At 38.7% G+C, this 24,574-nt stretch overlaps 1 protein-coding gene across 1 annotated transcript in view; it reads right to left on the bottom strand.

The window, feature by feature from the left end:
* ARHGAP6 (Rho GTPase activating protein 6) overlaps positions 1 to 24,574 on the bottom strand; it is a 423,350-nt gene that overhangs the window by 309,230 nt on the left and 89,546 nt on the right. The window lies entirely within an intron of this gene.

Here is a 24,574-nt window from a genome sequence, read left to right as displayed (position 1 = left end):
ACTACATATGCATGCCAGGCAAGACCAGAAGGACCACTCAACTGACTCACAAGTATATGACCAATAATAAATGTTTGTTGTTAGAAGCCACTGAGGTTTGGGGTGGTTTGTTATGTTAACTGATACACAGATATATTGGCATCAGGTTTCTTTCCATTCTAATGAAATGAAAAATTATTCTTTTCCTCATTTCTAATATTCAAACATACATTGACACATGCATTCAACAATATATTAACCATCTATTTAGTGTCAGATTCTTGACTAGGCTCCAGGGTTATAGCAGTGAAATCCACTCAACCAGTAATTGCTTCCAAAATGACATCTCCAATGCTGTACTCTTATCTAATATTTTAGAGCCTAGTACTATTTGAATATTTTAGCATTACTGAAAACTCACCATGTTCTAAATCTTAAATGATCACTCTCTTCTCCAGCTTCCAGGGGGGAAAAAATCAGCAACAAGGAACAACAAAAGGCCTTTTTCCCACCTTTATTTCTACACATCCATTCATTTGTGCATGAAATGCAGACCATGAACTGTGCTCAAGTGAGTTGAGACTTCAAAGAGGATTAAGACTCAAGACTACCTTCAAGGAGATCCAGTTCTTGTTGGGTATAGAGTTAAATCACATTTCCCAGTTACCTTGCATTTAGGTGGGGCCATGACTAGTTTTTACCAAATGGATGTGAGTAGAGATGATGGGTCACTTCTTGTCCAAGGCACATAAAAGCAAGTGTGACTTCTCTACAAACACATTCTCCTTCCGTTTCCATAGCTATCTTGGTGTATATATATTAAAAATAGCGGTTTTACATAGCCGAAAATGCCTGGATTCCCGAGTTACTACTTGAAGGAAAATTCCCAGGATTTCCCCCTGACCGAAACTATTTGTTTTGATCTTTGCATGAGCAAGATAGGTCACTGAGATTTGGGGTTATTTTTTATAGCAATTAGCCTATGTCAGGGTCTCCAATCTCAGCACTGCTGGCCTTTGGGGCTGGAAATATCATTGCTATGGGGAATCACCCGTGCATTACAATACATTTTAGCAGCATCCCTGTCCTCTATCACCATAAACCAGTATAGCCACACCCTCTAGCAACCAACAATGTCTCCAAGCATTACAAATGTCCCCTGGGGAGCAAAACTGCCTCCATTTGAGACCCACTGTCCCATACTGCCTAATATACCCATTTCTAATCTATTTTCTAATCTATTTGGTATGCACAGGCTTCTCTCTTCTAGTATATTAGTTTTCCATTTTTATCATTGGAAATCCAAAAATCTAAAGTCCTGTGTGTGATTTTTGATATTTTCTTAATTTGACCCACTTTTATTTCCCAAGGTTCTCTTTTTAAATTTTTTTATTCCACATATAAGTGATACCATGCAGTATTGTCTTTCTCTGTCTGGTTTATTTTACTTAGCATAATGACCTCTAGGTTCTTCCCCGATGTCATACTGACAGGATTCATAATGACAGGATTTCCTTCTTTTTAAAGAGCAAACTACATATCACATTTTCTTGATGGTCACTTAGGTTGTTTCCATACCTTGGCTATTATGAATAATGCTCAATGAATATGGGAGTACAGATATTAAAAATATCTGTTTTGTTTCCCTTAGATATATACCCAGAAGTAGGATTGCTGGATCATATGATAGTTCTATTTTTAATTTCTTAGGGAATCTTCATACTGTTTCCCACCAGAGTTCTTGACAATTACCACCCAACACATCAACTAAATCTCTGTAATATTGCCCTCTTCTTCTTTGTGCGTGCATTGCACACAATCACCACACACATTTCCATCTCCATGTATTTGCTCCTACTATCCACTCCCATAGACTTTCAATCCTATGCTCACTGATTTCTCCCCTCTGTAAATTTCCATAGCCACATAGGTATCCAATATGAGGTCAACAATGAGTTTCATCCCACAGGGAAACTATAACTAATTGACAGTAGCTGCCTGGAGCATGGCATTGAACAGGTGAGACTCTCATACAGGTTCAGCAGTAGCATGTTGTGATCAATTAGTAATGTCTCCATGTACCTGAAATAAAATGGTGATATCCATACCATCCTAGGTAGATTGTCTCGCACTGTTCTCTGTTGACTTTTCCAAGTCCTATTATAATTTCCTAAAATCAGGACCAATGTTTCATACAGGAAGAAAAACTGTCAGACACTCAGACAATAAAATATTAGTTTATAGGTCATTAAGGGTACAGAGAACTTTTTGAAATAATTTCTAAACTTTTACTAATACATTAATCAAGAAGAAAAAGTTACATCCTGAGGCAGTCATTCCCTAGGTTCTATGTTAATCATACTGTCGTGTTACGGAGTTTTGTTTTGATTTCTTCGAATTATCAGTTTGAGTAGCAGCTATATTGAAGCATAAAATGTACCTCCTCCTTTTTTGATAAAGCTTCCTCTCAATAATCTTGGCAAAATTTCTGAACTAGGGTAAAAACCTATAGGCCATAGAATGTTAGACATTTTAAAATATTTTTTGAGTGTCTGCCTTCTAAATGATTCACTTTTATTTTTATTTTAAAATATATTTTGTATTAAAAGAACCAAATGTGTCATTGTCGTGGGCACAAAATCATCTTGTTTACTAAAAAGTGATTCATACAAATTGGTAATGGAAGAAATCTGTCCCCTTCCAAGAGCAGTAAACTATGTATTTGCTCAAAACAGTCTCTAAAATTTAGTTGAGTTTATCTCAAAACTTCATGTGATTCATGAAATTTTACTGGTATTTCTAAAACAAGAAATAAAAACTAAATTATTGAGATGGAGTCAAAAGACCCCATAAGTTTCTGCATTGCCAGACCACCCTCCAATATGAAATCCCCAATGGGAACTAACAATTTTCCTGTTGAAGTCAATTATGAGAAAACCTGGACCATCCAGATTTCCTGTCTATCTTATGTGGCTATTTCTAACCCTATTTCTGGGGAACTCTAAACTATCTCTGCACTGACATTTTGATTTGCAAAAATAGCTCTTGAGCACTTACTATGTCTCAGATTTAATGCTCACTGGTTGAGATGCTATTCTGTGGATACTACATCTCTTACTTCTTTCCCATCCCCACTACCATCTCCCTGACACAGCATCTCTTTACTTATACCCATGCCTCTACTTCCCTGTGTTGGAAATTCTAAATAAGATTGGCCTATTTCTCCCCAGTGACAAAAATATAACCAGCATGTGGTAGGGGTACATAAAGGTTGATTTGGGTTCAATAGAGGCAATAACAACCAGGGTACTTGAGGAGAGAATGGGAATGGTAGTCCAACATTCAGGTTTTAGCATCAGATAGCCTGGGTTAATAACCAGACACTTACTAGCTGTAAACTTTAGAGAAATGATTTAATCTCTCATGCCTTGGTATCATAAAATGTTAAATGGCAATAATAACAAGATATACCCCACTGGGCAACTGAGAGAATTAACTGAGTTAACACATGCAACATGCATACAAATTCACAAAACATACACATTTTCAACAACGAAGGGTATTATTTTCACTCTCATTTTTATAATAAAGGAAGTGAATCAGTTACCTATTAGGGCAGAGTGCTAACCAGTCAGCAATACTCTTTCCTCTTCTTTCATGGTAAATGATTAGTCCATACTTCCCAACATGCCTTGCAGTTAAGCGTAGCCATTGACTGATTTATAGCCAATGGAAAATGAGAGAAAGAGTTATATGTTATTGCCAGATTTGGCCCATACAAACTTCCCACACATGATCCTCTATACTGTGCCAGGTGGAATGGAGGGGCCCTGGTATGGCCTTAGAAACAATATGCTGAAAATGAGAAGAGAACCATCACACGGTACCCTTGCATGGAGAAGAGCTGGGTCTATCCTCCTCAACTCCCACAACTCCATCCTAATCTAGCATGAAGCACCCTAGTCTGTTATTGAAGCAAAATAAAGAAATAATAAATTTCTATTGTTTTGAGCCATTAGATGCTTTGGTCTATTTTTTACCTTATCCTAACCCAGGATTTCTCAACCTTGGAGCTAGATAATTCTTGGTTGTGGGGGCCTCTCCTGTGTACTTTATGATGTTAAGAAACATCTCTACCTATGAGGAGCCACTAGCAGTCCTCCTCCCCAATTGTGAAACAAAAATATTTCCGGGCATTGCCAAATGTCCCCTGGGGAGCAAAAATCACCCTGGCTAAGAACCGTTCTTCTAGCCTATCCTAACCATATACCCATCTTCAGAGGTATTCAAGGTGCTGTGTGTATGGTCTCTTTCCAGTCATGACTGAGCAGGTGGTTGAGATGTTGAAGTCTGTCCATGATATAGAATCCCTATCAATTCTGCAATTTACATTGGGACTTTTATTAGTGGAAAAGATCATACACATTTGCTGGTAGATGAATTCTTAAAGATAACTCAGTCCCTAAGGAAAGTGGGACCTGGAGATGTTATAGGACTTCCACAGTCATGCAGAAACCAGGGCTCCCCATTCCCAGTTTAATTTTGCTTTTAATACACCATACTGCCTAGCATGAGACTGATGGATACATTGTTCTGTTTTATTATTACATACCTTTCTGACCAAATAAAATCATCTAATTTATCTTTCATAGTTTAGTTGAAGGAAAATGCCCAAAAAAAGATGCAAGGAGGGAGACTCTGAAGGACACCAGTTATTCACCATGTACTGTATATAAAAATCTGTCAATTCTTTATTTACAATGACCATAATTTAGAGAGGAAAAAAAATCTACGCAAGAATAATTAATCGACATTAGGCTCTATTTACACATGTTGTTAGTAACTACATGGGCCCATCTGTCAAGAATTGATATTAACCAGGCTCACCAATCTACTAACTCCCAAAAGGCTAGACTCATTCTCAAGACACTGAGTATCAGAAAAAGAATTGAGAGCCAATCTGCTGTAGTATTGCTACCTATTACACTGTCTAAAAATACAAAAATCTTTTTTCATCCATATCTTAACCTTGGGTTCTCCCAGAAGCAGATAATGAGATTGGAATTTGCATGCAAATAGTTTAATTGGGAGGAAGTTCAAAGAAGCATTTGGAGGGGAGTGGAAAAGTGAGACAGGAAATGAAAGGTGGCCCATTCAGAGTGTATTAATGAGCAGGTGACTATTGTGGGCAACTGGGGCTCGATCCTGCTGGACCCTGCTGATAGACTGTGTAGGGCTGACTCAGAGTTTTCTCACCCAAGAGGCAAGGAAACTGGTCATGGTAAGGGTTGCTTCCTGGGTAGAACTCCCTGACATTTCCAAATGGTCTTGCTATTGTCTAAACACAAAGAGTAGGGAGAGGTGGCAGAGAAAGCCTTCTAAGTAAAGAGTTTCAGGTGTTTGCAGTATAAACCTTCAGGTAGATGTGGGCAGGGCACTAGAAAGCATCTGCTATGGTCCAGAATTAAATCGTTGACCCTCCACTCCTCTACCCCCTGCATTTCTTCCCAGCTTCAGCAGTCTTTCCCATTGAGCTCATTTCTGCATTCATGGAAAGGAAGCTCATTCATTTTGGGTCTATTTCTAAGATTTAATTGCTCTAAATTAGAAATTCCCACCCCATAGGACATAGATGCTTTGAGGTGGGAGTGGGGAGAACCTCAAATTATATAAGAGAATCCTCAAATCTCTTTTCACACAAAAAGTCATTTGTAGGACAATTTATCTCAAGATATATATTTTACTATTTTTATATGTTGTTTGATGCTACTGTGAAAAATCATATATGAATTCATTTTAAAGCACAATTTGTTAATTTCTCTAATTATTTGTTTTTAGACAAACAAAACTACCACAATTAGTAATCTGAATCATGAGAGATTAAAATGAGGGGGATTCTCCATAACTGAAAAGTTTGGAAACCATTGGTTTAATGGTTGGGGAACACTAAAGAAGAATTAGTCCCAATGATGGTTTGCTGACATGAGGGGTGTGTGTGTGAGAGAGAGTGAGAGAGGGTGTGTGTATGTGTGCATGTGTGTGTTTCTTTAAGTCCATCTGCTTCCAAAGTATTATTAAATGCCACTTAGACTACATTGAAGTGTTTAAGAGTCCAGGGTGCAAAGTTAAATGTGAGCTTGAATCCTAGCTCTATGACTTGGTAGCTATTTGATCCTAGACAAGTGACTTAAATTCTCCAAGCCTGAGTTTTCACATCTGTAAAATAAGGCTTTTAATGATATGTCTTTCTTCTATGAGTGTTGTGAAATTTAAATGAGATACATGTATAAACCTCTCAATTCTGAACCTAGTAGATAGTAAGTACTCAATGTATGATAGTTATCATAGCTTAATCACTCCTCTGTTGCATCTTTTTATTTGTTGCCAAATCTTTTTATTTATGACACTAGGTTAATTTTAATTTCAGAAAATCAAGGAATATTTAGTATAAGTATGTCCTAAATATTGCATGATTCTAGGTGGACTGGAGACAATATGCTTTTAGAAGCCCTGGAATTCACAGCCTCATCAGAATTGTGGTCTTTTCAAAGTATTGCACAGGAGATGCTTATACTAAATACCAAATATTGCATGGATATATTTATACTAAAAAATATTCACTATTTCTCTGAAATTCAAGTTTAACTGAGTGTCCTGTATTTTTATTTGCTAAATCTGGCAATGCTACATTACATGTGCCTAACCACAGGGACACAAAAACCTTTAGTATTTGTGGATGCAAGTTTCAGTTCAGTTTTACAATGTCTACATTTAAGAAGCATGGCTGGATTTCTTTCAGGAAACTTCATCTAAAGATTCATGTTCTCGTGTAAGTAATCACTGCAGAACCAAGACCTCAAACCCTGTTTGAGAAGAGATGGCCAATTGAGCTATTTATTCTAGTAAAGAACAGTGTTTATGGTGCCTTTCTGTGACACATTTATATAAAAGATTTGCTAACCTTTCAGTACAGAGTGAGATGAAACACTGCTAGTGAAATCCAGTTTATCTGGGACACATCTTCCCATTCCATTTGGGCACACATCTGAGTTAACCCAGGCATGACGTAAGCTCCACTGATCCTCACATTTCACTGCCTGCATTTTACTAGCAGGGTTGCCTAGCATATTCTAGGAGGTTTACAAATATAGGAGACTATATAAGAGGTTGCCTAATCTTTTGATCTATAGAATGTTATCAGTGCAGATTCTTTGGATGCTTTGAAAAGACCACAGTGGACAATGAGGTTGTAGATTGTAGGTTCCTAATAAACAGACTGCCCATGCTCACCTAGAACTGAACTGGTTACAGCAAGATCTTCATGCAACAGAATTCAGATCCTGGACACTAATGGCTATGTCCCTGGTTCAAGTACACCAGATTTCCTGAAGCAAAAGTCTCTATTAAGCTTTTGAGTTCTCCACCAGGTTTTCAAGGCATGCATGCACAAACAAGCAAATTAAGTAACCTGAAACTCTTAGCTTTTCCTGCACCCATGTATGAGTTTAATGGTTTAAAATCTCAAAATGTCACTAAAACCAATGCAATAATGAAAGAGAATAAATGCTTAAATCAGCATAACTATCAGTGGAGTGGTTGGCATGCTAGACTTTCTATAGAAAAATATTATCCCTAAAAGAAGCCTGGCTGACATAGACCAATACCTGTGATTCTGATGGCAGTCCTCTTCCAACTCTGTCTACTTTTACTTTTTCCACCCCTTGATCTAAAGGATATCCTTAGAGTCTTTAGCATAATGTCTGGAACATAGTAAGTACTTGATAAATGTCAGCTCTAAGCACCATTAAAAGGTACTGCTACCTACCTGAAGTTTGAAGTTTGAGGTTAGTGGACTCCAAACTGAATTTTCAGTGTCCCCTACAGCTCAAACTTTGTGGGACTAAAGGCAGTCCACAATTCACATGCTAGACCAATGTTCCTCAAATGACCTGAACTGAAAGACCAGGATTTTGTTTTTTTCTGCTTTTTTTATTCTATTGCAGGCTCACACTTTTGTAAGATGTAATAAAAATAAAATAAATTACTAAAAGTGTGGAAAAGGCATATAAAACACAAGCTCAATTTTTAAATTGATTTTAGAGAGAGAGGAAGGGAGAGAGAGAAAGAGAGGACATCAATGTGAGAAACATCAATTGGTTGCCTCCCACATGTGCCCCAACCAGGGATGGAACCTGCAACCTGGGTATGTGTCCTGACCAGGAATCAAACCCACCACTTTTTGGTGTGCGGGATGATGCTCCAACCAACTGAACCACACTGGCCAGGGTAAGCCCAATTTTAAAAATTAGAATCAATAGACATAAAATTATGCTGTCGAATTTCTATAAAAGTTTCTAAATACACTCTCTCTCACTTGATGTGCTTTTTTCACTGCAAATCTGCAAGGATTGTCCAAGGTCCAGCACTGGTCCAGGGACCACACTTTGAGTAGCACAGAACAAATGGTCATTGCACATGTATTTCACTACTGAAAATATAGACTCTCACACTAGAAGAATATTATTGTTTTAATCAATGAGTTGACTTTTGACTCTTTTATTAATAAGAATAATTCTGATTAGCCAAAGTAATGTCCTGGGTTTGAAATTTTATCTAATAATATTTTCCCTGGCAGATTAAATTTCTAACTACATATAATATTTAGACTAATGTTAAAATCTGTACTTTCCTAACCACACAGACTGTCAACAAGTGGAGGTGTCTGCTCAGGGAATATAATTTTTGTTTATAAAAATGTATTGTGAATACAATATATGTACAGTTGTATAATACTCCTCAAAAAAGGAGAAAAAAAACCAGAAAAGGTTAAAAGGGTATAGATTTATCACTTCAGAAAGGCACTACTTTACCTGGATATGTCACTCTCAAGTTTATAAGCCCATTTCATTAAACCATGATGTGCTACTGCTTGGAATACCTATCCCACCCCAATCTACCAAGTAAAACTCTGTTTATCTTATAAGATCCAGACCAAGAGTTACCTCTCCAGTGCTTTCTCAACATTCATTCATTCACCATCCATTCATTCATTCATCCATCCAACAAAGGCATATTGCTAGGCACTGTTCTAGGTGCTGGAGATATAACAGTAAACAAACCATAGTTTTTATCCCCTTTGGAGCTTGTGTTTTAGTGAGGAAAAAGGAGATAAAAACAAATTAACAAATATAGTCATAATGTAGTATCTGATAAGTGCAATGTTTTATGAAGTAACTAAAACAGACACAACTTGCCTCCCTCGTCAGAACAGAGAAAGTGAGGTCTTAATTCTCAGACAGAGAGAGAGTCAAACAGAGAGTCACTGAGACGCTTGTTTAGATAATGTGCTGAGGGTGGCCTCTGTAAGAATTGTACAGGTGACCAGATATAAAACATCCCTAAGAGTGAGCCATGTGGATAACTAAGGGATGAGCATTCCAGACAAGGAATAGCAAGTACAAATCCCCAAAGAAGGAACTTTTGAGTCTGAAGAACAGCTAGGAGGCCTGTTTTCAGGAACTGGCTGCCCTCTCCTGGCAATGTGAAAAATAACAGGATCTAAAAATTAGCATTGTCTAGTTAGTCCAAATTCAGATTTGTTTGTTTGACTGCTGCGTTAGTGCCCTTCGTTTGCATCAGGCTACCAATTATGGTCAATAGAGTTGACAGTAACAGTAAGCTTAAAAAAAAATCTCTGTGTATCATAATACTCTCTCAAAACTTAACTTGTTAGGTTGTTTTCAGTCTGGGGACTGGCTGCCCTCTCCTGGCACTATGAAAAACAACAGGACGGGGTGGAATGGGTCATTGGGGACAAAAACGGACATCTGTAATATTTTAAACAAAAATAAAATTAAAAAAGAAAGAAAGAAAAAAGAAGAGAAAATAAAAATCAGCATTCTCTAGTTAGTCCAGGACATCCCACCCTCAGCCATGCTCCTTTGGTATTTATAATAACATGACCATGTTCCTAAACATATGCACTGTAAGACTTTCAGCCTTTAAACTCAATACATAAAAGGGATTGTAAATAACAGGGCCAAGCAATGACATCAGCTAGTAAGGAATGAATAAGCTTGTATTTTTCATGTAACACAGTGAGCTGCATTAGAAATTGTTGCTGCACTGCTATGTGTTCACCAAAACGTAGATCCTCTTCCTCCTGGCTGTGGTCATGTGACTGGGTTCTGGCCAATGATGGAAGCAGAAGGGATAAAATCTCCCGCGTGAGATCCTTTCTCTAGCCTCTGGCTGGAAGTAAAGGACTTCTAGGCCCTAGGGCAGCGGTCAGCAAACCACAGCCTCTTCTGGTTTTGTACTGCCCAGGAGCTGAGAATGGTTTTTACTTTATGGTGAAAAAGACTCAAAACTGAAGCATATTTCATGAAAATTATATGAAATTAAAATCTCAGTGTCCAAAATAAAGTTGTATTGGCACACAGCCACACTCACTCACTTACATAGTGTCTATGGCTGTTTTCACACTACAACAGAATAGTTGTGACAGACACCTGACAGTGTGAAAAGCCTAAAATATTTACAAGCTGGCCTTTTACAGAAAATGTCTGCTGATTCCTTTCCTTCTTTTGAGCTGAACTACAAGATGGGAGGAGCTGGAGTCCCCAAATCACTACAAGGGGTATGCCCACCAAATACTGGACTGGTACATAAGAGAGAGGGAAAGTTTTCTTTGCTTATTCCACTCAGATTTCAGTGTTCACCCTTTTCAGGACACAGGGTTACCCCAACTAATACAAAGATTTTCTTTTCTTTCCTTTTTTTTTTTTTTTTTAATGCCTAGGGCAGGGACGGGGCAGACAGATGAGTGAGAGTCAGGTAAACTGAATAAAGAAGATGCAACAATGCATATCTTAAACAAGATACCATTTTGTACTTTATATTCACAGGGCTTACTTAAGTCCTGAGGGGGTCTACCAGGGTGAAGAGAACCAATTTTCAGCAAAATATTTTAAAAGATTGTGTAATATATCACCTCATTCCCACTAGGTGGCACTTAGGAGCATTTACACTTTTAAAACTAATCTGTTTCAAGATCATCACAAGTTTTTAAACGTAATAGTTTGTATTTAGCGATGCCTACTGTATATTCATTATTATTGTTGGAGATACAGAAAAACAGAAAAATCAGTGCCCCTCCCTCCAAAGTATTAATCATTTGTAGATTTAAAGTAAAAAATGTTCAAAGTAAAACATAAATCATCCTATCTAACCCCCAAATTAAAGTCTAATTCCAAAAAACTTGTTGCTGATTTGATAACTCTTTAAATCCTATAAATGTGTTTTTGCCCAAATGGCCATGGGTCCCACTCTACAAAAGCAAAATACTGGGAATGGTTCTAGAAAAGTGAGTGTTGGTCAGTGAGCAGAGAGACACGATGAAGAGATAAAGACGTCTATGGGCAATGGGTAGGGGGAACACATCAGAGGTACACGGAAGGAGAGTGGCAAAATTAAAGTTGCGTTTTAGGTCATCGAAGGTAGCAGTAGCCAGATGCTGGTGGAACTAGAGAGGGGCCACTTGTTTACAAATCATTTATACCACCCTTCACTGCAGTAAAAAGGAGCTATGTGATATTTATAGGGAGCTTTTAGGGCATCTGCCCTTCTTCAGGCTACCATATTTTCTTCACATTCCATAACCACCCACCTTCTCTCATCTCCATGTCCATCTGTGTTGAAGCAGACACTGACTCTGAGGCTACATTCCAGACTCTCATTAACAGAGACCGGGCTTACATTTGACAGTAAGTGTCGTGCAAAGACGTCCCTGATTAATGTCCTAGAGAGGATGAATCTGTGACATGTTAAAGTCATACAACAGCAAAAACATTCAACTTCCCATTGTTGCTCTGCAGATCTCCTTTGGGCTGGGATTTTAAACTGTATTGCTATGGCTCTTGAAAACTAGCTTCATATTTTTGTTAAATTATGTGTCTTCCTGACCATCAAGTTGATGAAATTTGTTCACTTATTCATTATGTGAGGATTTTGTCAGCATCCTTTTGAGGTCCTGCTTCAGCTGGTTTTCTTTGCTTAGTCAACCTCAATAATCCCACAATATAACATAAAACAAGGGTGGTGAGCCAAAGTCTGGTGAGTGGGCTGAGCCAAGTAATCTGGTTATAGGGTGGAACAGATGCAGTCGATGCCCCCTCACATTCTCTCAGCATTCACTGCTCCAGTATAGATCAATGGCACCCTGCTGCACACATAAGCAGCTCTCTGACTAGACGCTGTCTCTTGGCCAGAGAACATGAGACGGCCCAGAGTGCCAAGGAGATCATGCGCTGGGAGGTAGCCCTGAGCCAATGGTACATGGGAGTTTGATAATAAATGCCCCAGCTTCCTTGCCCTTGGGTGGCATAACCCTGAGGCATGTTCTACACTGGCCCCTAGGTTCCCTAATGGGGTTTCAGCCCGGTGGCTAAGGTGGAAATTTAACAGTACACTCTTTATTGGAGTCCTTCTTTCTCTATCTCATCTCTTTCTTCTCTATTCCTCAACTCATATTCTCCATGTAACCCCCTTGAACTTGAATCCTAGACTCAGATTCTACTTCTTAGAGAACCCCACCCAAATCATACTAACTTTCACTAAGAGATAAATAATTTGTTTCTTGTAAACAATGACCATAAAGAGAGATGATAAAACCTTAATAAGAGCTGAAAAATAATTTAGTTTATGGTGTGAAAATATACACAAAAACATATTTCTGGACTGAAATGTAACTGGGAGAAAGCAAAGAGCTCATACAATTATTTTCATATTTGTTTATGTTTGAATTTTTCCTGTACAATACCTACCAAAGATAAATGGTATGTTTGAACACTCCCAAATAATAGCATAATAGGATTTTGCATAAAAGAAAATTACCAGTTAGAAAATTTTCAGTGAAAGAGACTCCAAATTTCTAGACCTAAATTCTTCAGTAAAATCTACTGATTTGTTTTTTACCCTAAGTTGGTAGAATGTATGATCACCATCACAAATATTTCAGATATGAATTCTCTTTTCATACATAATGGAGACTTAGAGCTGTCCCCAAATCTTCTGCCACACTAATAGAGAATCCAATTTTATCTGAAATATACCCAGCTAGAACAAGTATCATGTTGTCCAGCCTCCTTTACAATTAGGAATGGCCATGTAATTAAATTCTGGGCAAGGGGATGCAAGCAGAAATGTTCTCTCACAACAACAGAGAATTGCCTTAAGAGACAGTCCTTTTCAACTGTGGTGATTTGCTACCCAGGGGACATTTGGAAATGTCTTGAGAGATCTTTAGTTGTCAAACCTGGGGATTGCTACTAACATCAAATGGACAGAGACCAGGCAATGGTCTCTGTGCAAACTTCCTACAAGGCACAGGACAGCCCATACAACAAACAATGATCCTGCCCCAAATGGCAATAGCACTGATATGCTGAAACTCTGAATTAAACATTGGATTTGAAACAAGAACTCAGGAACAACTGCTTCTGGTTCTTTCAAGCTCTGCACAGAATCCAAATGCCTTTTGCTTCTCTGATATCTACAAAGTAATAAGAGATGATGCTGTCTCATGCTATTAGCCATGGTATTTGAAGTATTCTGAGTCCTGAATTTTTGCTTAATCTGATTCATGTTCTCTGTCACTCACTACAACAGCGGCTCTCATAACTTTCTGGTCTCAGGACCCTTTTAAACTCTTACAAATTTTTGAGGGCTCCAAATGCTTGTGATTATGTAGATTTTACGTATTGCTATTTATTGAATTAGTAATAAAAGCTGAGAAAGTTTTAGAACACAAGCACACACTTCATTAGCTGTCAACTGATGACATCCCCACACACCATGTGATCTTGGGAAAATCCTATTGTATGCTCATGAGAGAATGAAAGTGAAAACACACAAATGATTTCTTCATATTATTATGAAAATAATTGGACCTCAAGGAACTCCAGAGATTCAAACCCTCAGTTTCTCAGATTACATTTTGAGAACCATAGGACTACCGAAACCATTTTAAAGACCTAGCTATTAATAAATATTTTAGTATCCTTTATGACAGAAAGGGGTATTTCTCCTTGTAAATATGTAATCATTTCTAAAAGGTACAGAGAGTTCTTTCCTTATAGCTTCTCTAAAGCACAAAGAAGATAGACTGCAACTTTTGATATTTTTAATGCTGAATATATACAATGAACTGGCTTATTGGTCTTGGAGATAATTTGAGAAAAAGGCTCAGTCATTCTAAATTTCCTGTAATATGAGACATCCAGAAACCATGTAAATTATGTGTGTGTGCCTGTCTGTGTGTCTGCCTGCATGTGTATGTATATGTATGTGTAGGAAAAGAGAAGGGGAGAGTTTTAAATTCTAGTGTTAATTTTTTTAAATTTGCTTAATTTTTAAAATGTTTGTTGAAGTCAAGATGTCCTAAGGAACAGCAATGCAGTAAAAGCCATATACTCACACATGGGTTACCAATTTTCAAAAAATAAGAATACAAGGAAATTTCCTTAATGCTAAAACCATATCTAGTGTAATTCAATCTTCGATGGTTTAGAAAGTACCTTCAGCCTTAGGGCTCCCAAAACCCTTTCTTTATATATAAGCTGGTTTAAATACTTTTAGGCATTTGGTATTATTATGAAGCATGCAAAGAGAAACATATAACATGTGAAAGGTGCACTGTCCATGTAATGGATAATTCTCAGTAAGACATGAGAAGAAATAATGAATGAAATGATAAAAAAAAAAAAAAATGAATGTATGGCTAGAGGATCTACATCAATAGCAGGTGCCTTTAAGTCTATTTAATGTTTATTTAGGAGAACATAAAATGTTTGAACGCTTAAAATCCACATTTGGGGAAAGTTCCTCTGGCCAAACTAGTCAGAAGTCACAGATTTACTTTATGTGGGACAAAGTGGCAAATACTTAAACCATGCCACAAAGCCAAGTTGCCTTAAGCATATGACCAAGGTTCTATTCTAACCAACCCTAGAGACTGGGTTATGCCGTAATTTTGAAGTTGGCCTCATACCACTTTAGAGGCCAAAAAACCTGGAATGCAGAACAAGTGTCTTTTTAAGTTTTCATTTTCTTTGTTGATGCCCTTTTTAGAATTGGATTCACTCCATCATCCATTTTATTTGTTTCAAGCAAGGGTCAATCCCAGTATCATCAATTCTCTGGTAGAACTTAATTTAACACTGACATCTTGGTCATTTGAATAGTGTGATTTCTGTCTTGTGAATAAGTTGATTCTCCATCAGCCTTTCTTAAGCGGTGGTAGGAAGATCAAACATTTCAGCAAATAGAAGAAATGATAATATTTTATGCTAGACTTATATAATGCAAGTTTTCCAATAGAGTTGAAGCTATTTAGCAGAAATGAAAACATAAACTCAAAAATAAACAAAATCTTTGAAGAAATTACCTCATCACTCCAAAATTCCCTACAAAAAATATGTAGATAGCTCATGATTACATTTAATGTTTAGCTGGAGATCTATGGTAGCATAGACTAGACAACCTCTCAGGTTTAACTCATTTCAGACACTAGCAAGCTGTAGGACCTGGGGAAAACACTTTTCCTTCTCTCATCTCCTCATCTATAAAATTAAGGACTTTAATGCTCCAAACAATAATACCTTTCAACAATGTTGACTTCAGGTAGATATTGTGCTTCTCATTTGTAAATATTAGATTAAATAATAGCTCTGTTAATTTCAATAACCCTTAAATTTAAAATACAAAAATTCAGGCAGAGATATAGTTTATTTCCTTCAAAGTTTTGCACAGTAGAAGCTAATTCTCTCAGGTAAAGTTATTGGAATTTTTAAAAACAGATTTAGGTTTCAAAATGGCCCACTGACTATGACTTCCAGATTACAAAACAGTGTACAAGCAAATTTTTTGAAGTTTAAGCATAGGGGCCAGGTGGGCACCATGACTTTATCCCTCATTTCTAGATGAGATTTGGAGGAAAATATTACCTTAAACCTTCATCTCAACATCCCTCAAATAGGAATAAGACTATTTAGTTCAGAAAGTTGCTTGAAAATTGCATAAGCTGATGTTCGCTCAAGGTAGTATCTTAAAATGTAGACATAAAATGTTAATAATTTTATTATTCACAGAGTATCTTACCATTACAGCATGTTTCCTACAAGTTGAAAAAAGTGAAGTGGAACAAAATAATAGAAGATCACGTTTTTGTGAAAGGATGTAAGAATTCCCAATTTAGGAAGGTAAACACGGGTGACGCCCATCTGGATATGCAAGAATGGAGCCACTGTGATTTGCCCTGCAGCTGACCTTCTGTTTTTATTACTTTTGAAGTTCTGCCTACAAAATAATAAAGAAAAATATGAAAAATGAGCCTTCTCCTACTGAGAGAATTAATAAATGAACTCTGACTTAAGGGTTATTTTATTGTCTTCCGTGGAACTCCTGATATATAGTTTTTGTTTTTTATGCTGGGACATTATCTTATTTATATCTTTAATGCCTGGCAATTATTGGGCTTGCAATAAAAGATAACTAACTGTAGGTAAATATCTTTCTCCTCCCAATAAGCCCTTTTAAGTCATCAAAGTGAGAAGAATTTGATTATAGTAACAAGAACCTTTAAAATATGTATCTTTAAAATACTATAAAATATAATACATGAAGATTAGGTAAGTATTAAACCTAAACTCACATCTGTTCTTTCTCAAGTTCCATCAAAGTGTTGTTTGGTGTTCAGAGAGTTACAAAGCAAGGGGCAAAGATGCACATTTGGAAACCACTTTCAACTAATTCTATTAGACTTAAGTAATTTCCTTGTCCCATGACCATTTTTTTCTTTGAAGAACCATGTGTTGCTGTTTATTTTTTACACTCACTCTTCCAGTCTCCATGGACTGTCTCAGGTAGCTGCCTGCTTGTTAATCACTTACCGGCAGCTTTCAAACTCTTCTAACAAAAATTAAAGAAACTCAAACCTCAACCAAGCCCTCTCTTTTCTAGTTCTACATCCAATGTTCCTCCCCATGTCAAATCTCAAGAAAAATGAGATGGAGATGACCATCTGACAAAATGTTATGCATATCGAATCAATTTCTGGTTCTATTTCTCCGATAAAACAGTGCCAAGAAACATGAAGAGCATTGGTAAATAAAGAGGCAGGGGAAGGAAAGCCTACTAAGTGGGACACAGTGATATGTGGGCTTCTTTAGATAGTAAAACAGGGCTGGACTCAGGAGTAAACACCAACGACACTTTTTGAAAAGCAAGGGTTACAAGAAAATCTGAGCCATATCAGCCTCACGTTCTTTGGAGTCATTTAGGCAGCAGAATCTTTGGCCTGTGCAGAAAATCTAAAAATAGCTTATGGCTCTACACGATGCCCTCTAGGTAGTGACTTGCCAATAGAACATGTCACAACAGTTCCACTGCAGTGTGAAAACAGATGTTTGAATTCCCAAGTGAAGAATCTGCCTAGACTCTGGATGTTCTTCCCTTTGTGGCAATTCCATTTTCCATGGCAGCAGAAAGAACAGGGGAATTGCAAAGCGGTTACAGAAGGAAGACTCTGTCTCTTACAGAACATCACTTCTCAAACTTAAATGTGCATGGAAATCAACTAGGGATTTTATTGATTCTGCAGGTCCTGGTTGGGGACTGAGGTTCCACGTTTCCAATGATCTCTTAGGTGGTGCTGATGTTGCTGGTCCATGGCCCACACTTAGAAGAAGATAATGAAGCATTTCTAAGTGGAATTGGTTCTTCAGTCCCTTCCCTTTGATTAGCCAACTGATCCACTGAGCTACCTGAGCTTTCGGGAGTAGAAAGTGAAACACTAAAAAATCTAGGAGAGCAGGCAGTAGAGTGGGGCTCTAATAGACTTTCTCCTTTTTATCAGGGAGAGAGCTCCTCAGCATCATTCCTTTATGCTTTATTGGCCAGAACTGGGTCACAGGACCATATTTAAGCTATAAGGGAGGTTGAAAAAAATAGTATCTGGTGTTTCCAGACACTTTCAGGGGTGGGCAGACTGCACACTGCCAAGCTCCACTCCAGTGAAAAAGACACAGCCCTTGAAACTACATTTGAAAGATGCACCTGTCAAATTTCACAAATTGTTATACAAAGAAAGGTGGAGAACCACTAACCCACGCAGTCCTCCTAAAACTGCCCACCAAGCAATACCCTGTATTTGGTCCTGAGTTTCCTAAATGAAAGAAAGGGAGAAATAAATGGGTCTCTGGGAACCTGAGCTGATTTGAGGTTTAGAGCAATGGGTTGGCTACTTTCCAGGACCTCATGGATTCTGGACTCAGCATTGGTTCTCACTCTGGTCTGCATGTCAGTCACTTGGGCAGTTGTAAAAAACATACAGATTCTTAGGTGCTACCTTCAGAGATTTTAGTTTAATTTGTCTAGGATACAGCTTGGGCAGCAGAATTTTTAAAAGCTCCTGAATGAACCTGATATGCAGCCAAGGTTGACAGCCACTGTCCTGGAGCTGTGCTTCTCAGTCTGTGATGTGTACACAAATCACCTGGGGATCTGGTTAAAATGCAGATTCTGATTCAGCAGGCCTGGGGTGGGGCCTGAGTTTCTACATATCCCAAAAGCTGCTAGGGATGCTGACACTGCTGGCCCTTAGACCCCACTTTCTCTGGCAAGGCCCTAGAGCAGAGGTACTCAAAGTCAGGTCCATGGACCATTGTGGTCTGAAACTACTTACTGTCATTCCATGACAAATAGAGAATTTAAGAGTGCTCATTAGAAACCTTTATTTGACATTGCTGAGACAGCCAAGTGCCTAATTTTGCATTTTACAAAATTAAAACAGATTGGAACAAAACACTTGGTCCTTCTACAGAAATTCCATAAAGCACTGGCCTAGAGGATAATCCCTTCCATCAACATGCAAATTCGTGGGCAGAAATCACATCTTATTAACCACTGAGTGCCCAGTACCTGGAAATAAAGGGAACTTAGGAAATGTTAGTGAAATAAATAAAAAAAGAAAGGGGAGGGGAGGGGAGGGGAGGGGAGGGAAAGAGGGGATGGATATTGGCCACCTGGTTGTTGTTCAGGATAGGTTCCAAAAGGAGATAGGCATAAGCTTATGTAAACTTCAACATGCAGAGAAAAAGACTATGAATCTGGGGGTATGTTGAAATTTAATTTGGTTTCAAACATTTGCTGATAGCTTCTACACTATATTTTGGAGACACAAAGCTGGGCAAAATGTGGTCCTGGATCTCAGAAAGCTCAGTTTCTCACCCTGCTACTCAAAGTGTGAACCTGCAGCATCACTGGTTGCTAAAAATGCAGAATCTCATCTGGTTCCAGACCTGCTGAATCAGAGTCCACATCTGAGCAAGGCAATTACTGCACACATTACAACTGAAGACATGTTGCTCTAAATAGGTTGATTCTCAACCTTGCCTAAACATTAGAATCACTTAGGGAGCTCTAGAACAATTGAATCAGAGCCTCTGGAAGTGGGATTCAGGCATCAGTAATTTGTAAATTTTCCCATGTGGTTCAGTGTGCAACCAGGGCTGAGAATCCCTGCTTTTCGGGTATATGGAGGTGAAATGTCAGGCTGAGGAATTGGCACTCATTGAATAGGCAATAGAGAGGGAGGAGTCTTGATGGATTCTGAGCTGCAAATTGCATTTTCAGGATTATACGTTAGAAATATGATTCAAATAATTGCACCTTAATCAACTCAGACAAGGTAGAGACTAGCCATGGGAAAAGTCATCTAGGAGGCAATCACAAACCTTATCTCAAGATGACAATATATGCTCTGTCAAATCCCCCACTTTGTAGAGAAACTAAAGGGGCCTATTCTGTGAGCTGCTAGGTGGATTTGTTGGCAGTGGAGGCTGATGTCAAAGGGTTAGCGAGGGTGGCCCATCCAACACCTTGATTTGAATGAGGGAGAGGCAGTAGAGCGTATCTAAGACAAATTCTTTAGAGGAGGCCAAGTGGAGAAATCCAGGGAACAAATACAAATGTCCAAAAGCAGGAGAGAGAGGTAATATCTAGGAGCTGGAGGAGTGGTTAGAACAAGAAAGGAAGGACTAAAGTAAGTTGTGGACAACATCAGGGTATCCTGATTTTGCCATAATGTGTAGGCAAGTTTGTGAAATGGAATGTGAGCCTGAATGAAGGGTACAAGGTCAGGATGGAAACTATGATCTAAACTGAAAGGCTGTTAATCATCAAATTTTCAGTTATGTACATTCTACTGGAGGAATCAGCAGGCATCTCACAATGTCATTTACAGGCTAATTCTCAGTAAATTAGTAAATTACATCTGTCTGAGCCTTTCATCTTAATCAGGTGAAGTTTTGCTATATCTAGAAAGTCAAAGATTTGATAAAGAAGAAAATGTGTTCCATTTACTAACCCCAGAATTTCAGGTTTCAGAAGATGAATGCAAATGGGTTATATCAAGATATATTGGAGTCCTTACCCCCACGACCTCAGAGTGTGACCTTATTTGGAGATGGGGTCTTTACAAAGGTAATCAAATTAAAATGAGGTCATTAGGGTGGTTCCTAATCCAACATGACTGGTATCACTATAAAACGAGGAAATTTGGACAGAAACACACACAGGGAGAACACAATGTGAAGATAAAGGCAGAGATTAGATTTATGCTTCCATAAGCCAAGAGATGCCAAACATTGCCAGCAAAACTTGGACAGAGGCATGGAACTGATTTTCCCTTACAGCCATCAGAAAGACCAATTCTGCTGACACCCTGATCTCAGACTTCTAATCTCCAGAACTGAGAGACAATAATTTCTGCTGTTTTAGCCACCTGGTTTATGCTACTTTGTTACAGCAGCCCTAGCAAACAAATACAATGAGCTATGCAAGAAGATAATATAGACAGAATCAAGACCTGGCCAGTTTAGTTATAAAATTAAAATAATGAAATGAAAATAATAAGTATTAGTGGAGAATATGCTTCATGAGGAAGGATGTGAGAAAGCATTTTTTTAAAGCTTTATTTGTAACAAATCAGGCTCGAGTGGGTAGATAATCCAATCTAGAACAAACAAACACAAAATACTTGCTTGGAACTTTTTAAAAGAAGAGCTATGAGAGAACAAGATCCTCAGAAAATATGGAAAACAGTCCTTTCTGACTAGAAATGTAGAGCACTTTTATCCTTGAGGCAATTTACCATTGAGTTTACAAAAGCAGATAATAAATTCCAAAAAGCCAAGGGGGAGGGAATAGAAAGAGTTGGGAAAGGAAGAAGGAGCCAAATGGATGAATAAGGGAAGGAAGAACAGAGAATATCAACATGTATTGCATAACTAGATCTGGAAAAATGTGTGGGCAAGTCCCAGGCCAGCTTCAACTGGCAAGTAATTGGCCAAGATCCTTTGGGTAAGGGAGACAGTGATACCAAGTCCAGAACGAATATCAATCATCATGGCTTTAACTATTTCAGGAAGATATTTCAAGGATGTTGAGCTTGTAAAGATGCACTATATTCAAAAGCTACTAAAAATGCTAAAAAACCATGGCAAAAATCTACATATACTGGCTTAAATGTAATCAGCTAGAAGTTCCTTTTAAGAATCATCCTATTCAATCTTTTAAAATTAGGAATTTGGGGGTTTGAACCTGTATTTCATTAAAAAAATAGAACAAAATCTCTCTGGCTTTTAAAATTTCTTGGTAATTGGTCTTTGGTGTATTGGTATGACTAATACAAAATTAAGCCCGAGTGAACCACATTTATTTGAGACTGGAGGTACAAATGCTGTTGGATAACCTCTTCCTCCCATAGGTATCTATAATGAAAAAAAGGGTGTGATGACATGTCAAAAGACAGGAAGGAAAACATTGGAAAATGTGGTGAAGCAGAGCAAGAAGGGCAAGCCTCATAAACTGAGCCTTTCAGATGATCTACTAATGAATAAGTATTTACTGAGCAACTACTATCCGAATGAGTCTGTGCTGGGGTCCATTTGGGACAACAAAAGTTTCTGATGGGAAACTGAAGGGGCTCATAAAACTGAGAGGGTGATAAGAAAGACACACCTAGAAAGATGTCTAGAAATACAAGCCAGTTTGTAAAAAGTGTCCTCCAATGGCATAAACAATTCATTAATTCATTTCAAATTCATTCAACAATGTTTACAAAGCTGTGTCTATGTACGATGCACTGTTCTAGGTTCTGGAGAAATGGCTATAAAGAAACAAGGCAGGCCCGGCCGAGCATGGCTCAGCAGTTGAGCGTCAACCTAGGATCCAGGCGATCGGGGTTCGAGTCCCAGTCGGGCACATGCCCGGCTGCGGACTCAATCAATGACCCTCTCATCATTGATATTTCTGTCTCTCTCTCCCTCTCCTTTCCTCTCTCTGAAATCAATAAAGATATATTAAAAAAAAAAAAGAAACAAGGCAGCCCTGGCGGGTGTGGTCCAGTTGGTTGGAGTGTCATCCCATACACCAAAAGGTAGCTGGTTGGATTCTGTCAGGGCACACACCCACGTTGCAGGTTCGATCCCCAGTTGGGGCACATTCAGGAGGCAACCGAATGATGTTTCTCTCACATTGATGTTCTTCTCTTTCTCTCTCCCCCTTCCTTTCTATAAAATCAATAAAAAGCATATACTCAGGTGAGGAAAAAATAAAAAAGAAACAAGGTCGTTGCCCTCATGTAGTTGAGATTCAGAGGAGACAGAGTAGGGGAGGAAAGGCAGGCAATAAATACATAAATAATGAATAATATGTAAATGTTACAAAGAATAAAGCCAGATCTCTTAGACAGTTTGGACTGGTGTAACAAATACCATAGACTGGGTGGCTTAAACAATAAACATATATATCTCACCGTTCTAGAGGCTGAAAATTCTAACACCAATATGCTAGTAGATTCAGTGTCTGGTGAAAGCCCTCTTTCTGGTTTGTAGACAGCTGCATTCCTGCTGTACCTTCACATGATGGAGAGAGATCATCTCTCTCACGTCTCTTTTTATAAGGGCACTAATCCCATTCATGAGGGCTCCACCCTCATAACCTAATTACCCCCAAAGGCTTCACCTCTAAATATCACATTGGGGATAAGAGTGTGAACCCTGAGGGAGGGGGAAAAAAAAAACAAACCCACTAAGAAGGGCTCCTGGTGGCTAACTGGGCTCAAAATTTTTAAAAAGCAAAGCCTAGCAGCCATTTCTCCACTGGGGCCTCTCACACAACTGCATTTCAGGAAGAAGCCTGCACTGAACTGCCTGCCTGCACTGTCTCTGCCACCTGAACAGCCCTTATAATGGAGCTCCTGGAGTCTTATTTCAGCCAATAAGACTGAGGCTTCCCCCATCCAATCAGAGCTGTGCAGCTCTGACCAATCAGGACAGTGCCTTTGGACCAATGAACCTGTGAGGATTTGGAATCCTCATTTGCATGAAAACGGACCAATCAGGGACCAGGAGCAGGGACTTCTGTCCTTATAAGCCAGCTCCCCTCTGGCTGAGAGAGCGCACATCCCCTTTCCACCTAGACTGGAGACTGTGACTCCCTGGCTGAGCCGAATCACCGAAGGCGTCTTGCCAGAGTAGACCAGCAAAGTGGAGTAGACCAGCAAAGTGGAGTAGACCAGCGTAGCGCAAAGAAGACTGGAGGGAGAAGAGCTGTCTAGCTGGAGAGGGGCTTGGCCCTGGGGCTGCCTCACAGTCGTGCTGTATCACAATTGAGCTGTTTTGCAATGAATAAAGTTTCCTTCTTTACCATACCCCAAACTGGGGTTTTTTGTTGGCATTGAATTGGTGCTAATGACTGTCCGTTGACAAGGGCTTCAACATATGAATTGGGGGGGGGGGGGGCGGCACAAACATTCAGTCCATAGTGCCAGATAAAGAAATATGGGAAGGAGACAGGGGTAATGCTTTTTTATACACAATGGTCAGGGGAAACCTTTCTGAGAATGGGGACATTTAAACAGAGATTTGAGAAAGTAAAGGAGTGAGCCACATTGATATTTGGGGGAAAAGCATTCTAGGCAGATGGAAGAGTGTGTGCAGAGACCATGAGATGAGAACATGTATAGGTATTTGTAGAAAAGCAAGAGTCAGTGTGTCTCTGGAGTGATAAGAGTAGAGGTCAGAGTGTTATCAGAAGAGGGTCAGAGTACACAGGCCAAGGCAAGAAATATGGGTGTTATACTGATTAAATGGGAGTCCATTGGAGAGTGTTGAACAAGAAGGGTGGCATGTCCTGTGTTACCTTTTAAAAGGGAAACTGACTGCTCACTCCATCCTTCAACAAACTTTTTGAAATCTCTATGCAAAACACTAGGCATATAATAAGTAAGAAACTGTCTCTGCCCATTCTTATTGCTATCACATATCCTTATCAAAATTGCCAGCAGCAGTACTATCAACACCATTGTCATTACATCATTATCATCAACATCATCATTTTCAAAATGCTGTTATTATGTTATTATATAACTAGTGCTCAGTATATTTTCCCGAGTAACGGGCCATGATCCAACATCTTTTTTTCAGGAGGGCTTAGTGTATGGGGTCAGTTAGATGTACATCTCACTGCCACG

This window comes from Miniopterus natalensis, chromosome X, assembly GCF_054644295.1.
Source record: "Miniopterus natalensis isolate mMinNat1 chromosome X, mMinNat1.hap1, whole genome shotgun sequence".
NCBI classification, from domain to species: Eukaryota; Metazoa; Chordata; class Mammalia; order Chiroptera; family Miniopteridae; genus Miniopterus; species Miniopterus natalensis.
Note: the sequence above shows the minus strand (reverse complement) of the source record. Positions and strands in the feature narration are given on the sequence as shown.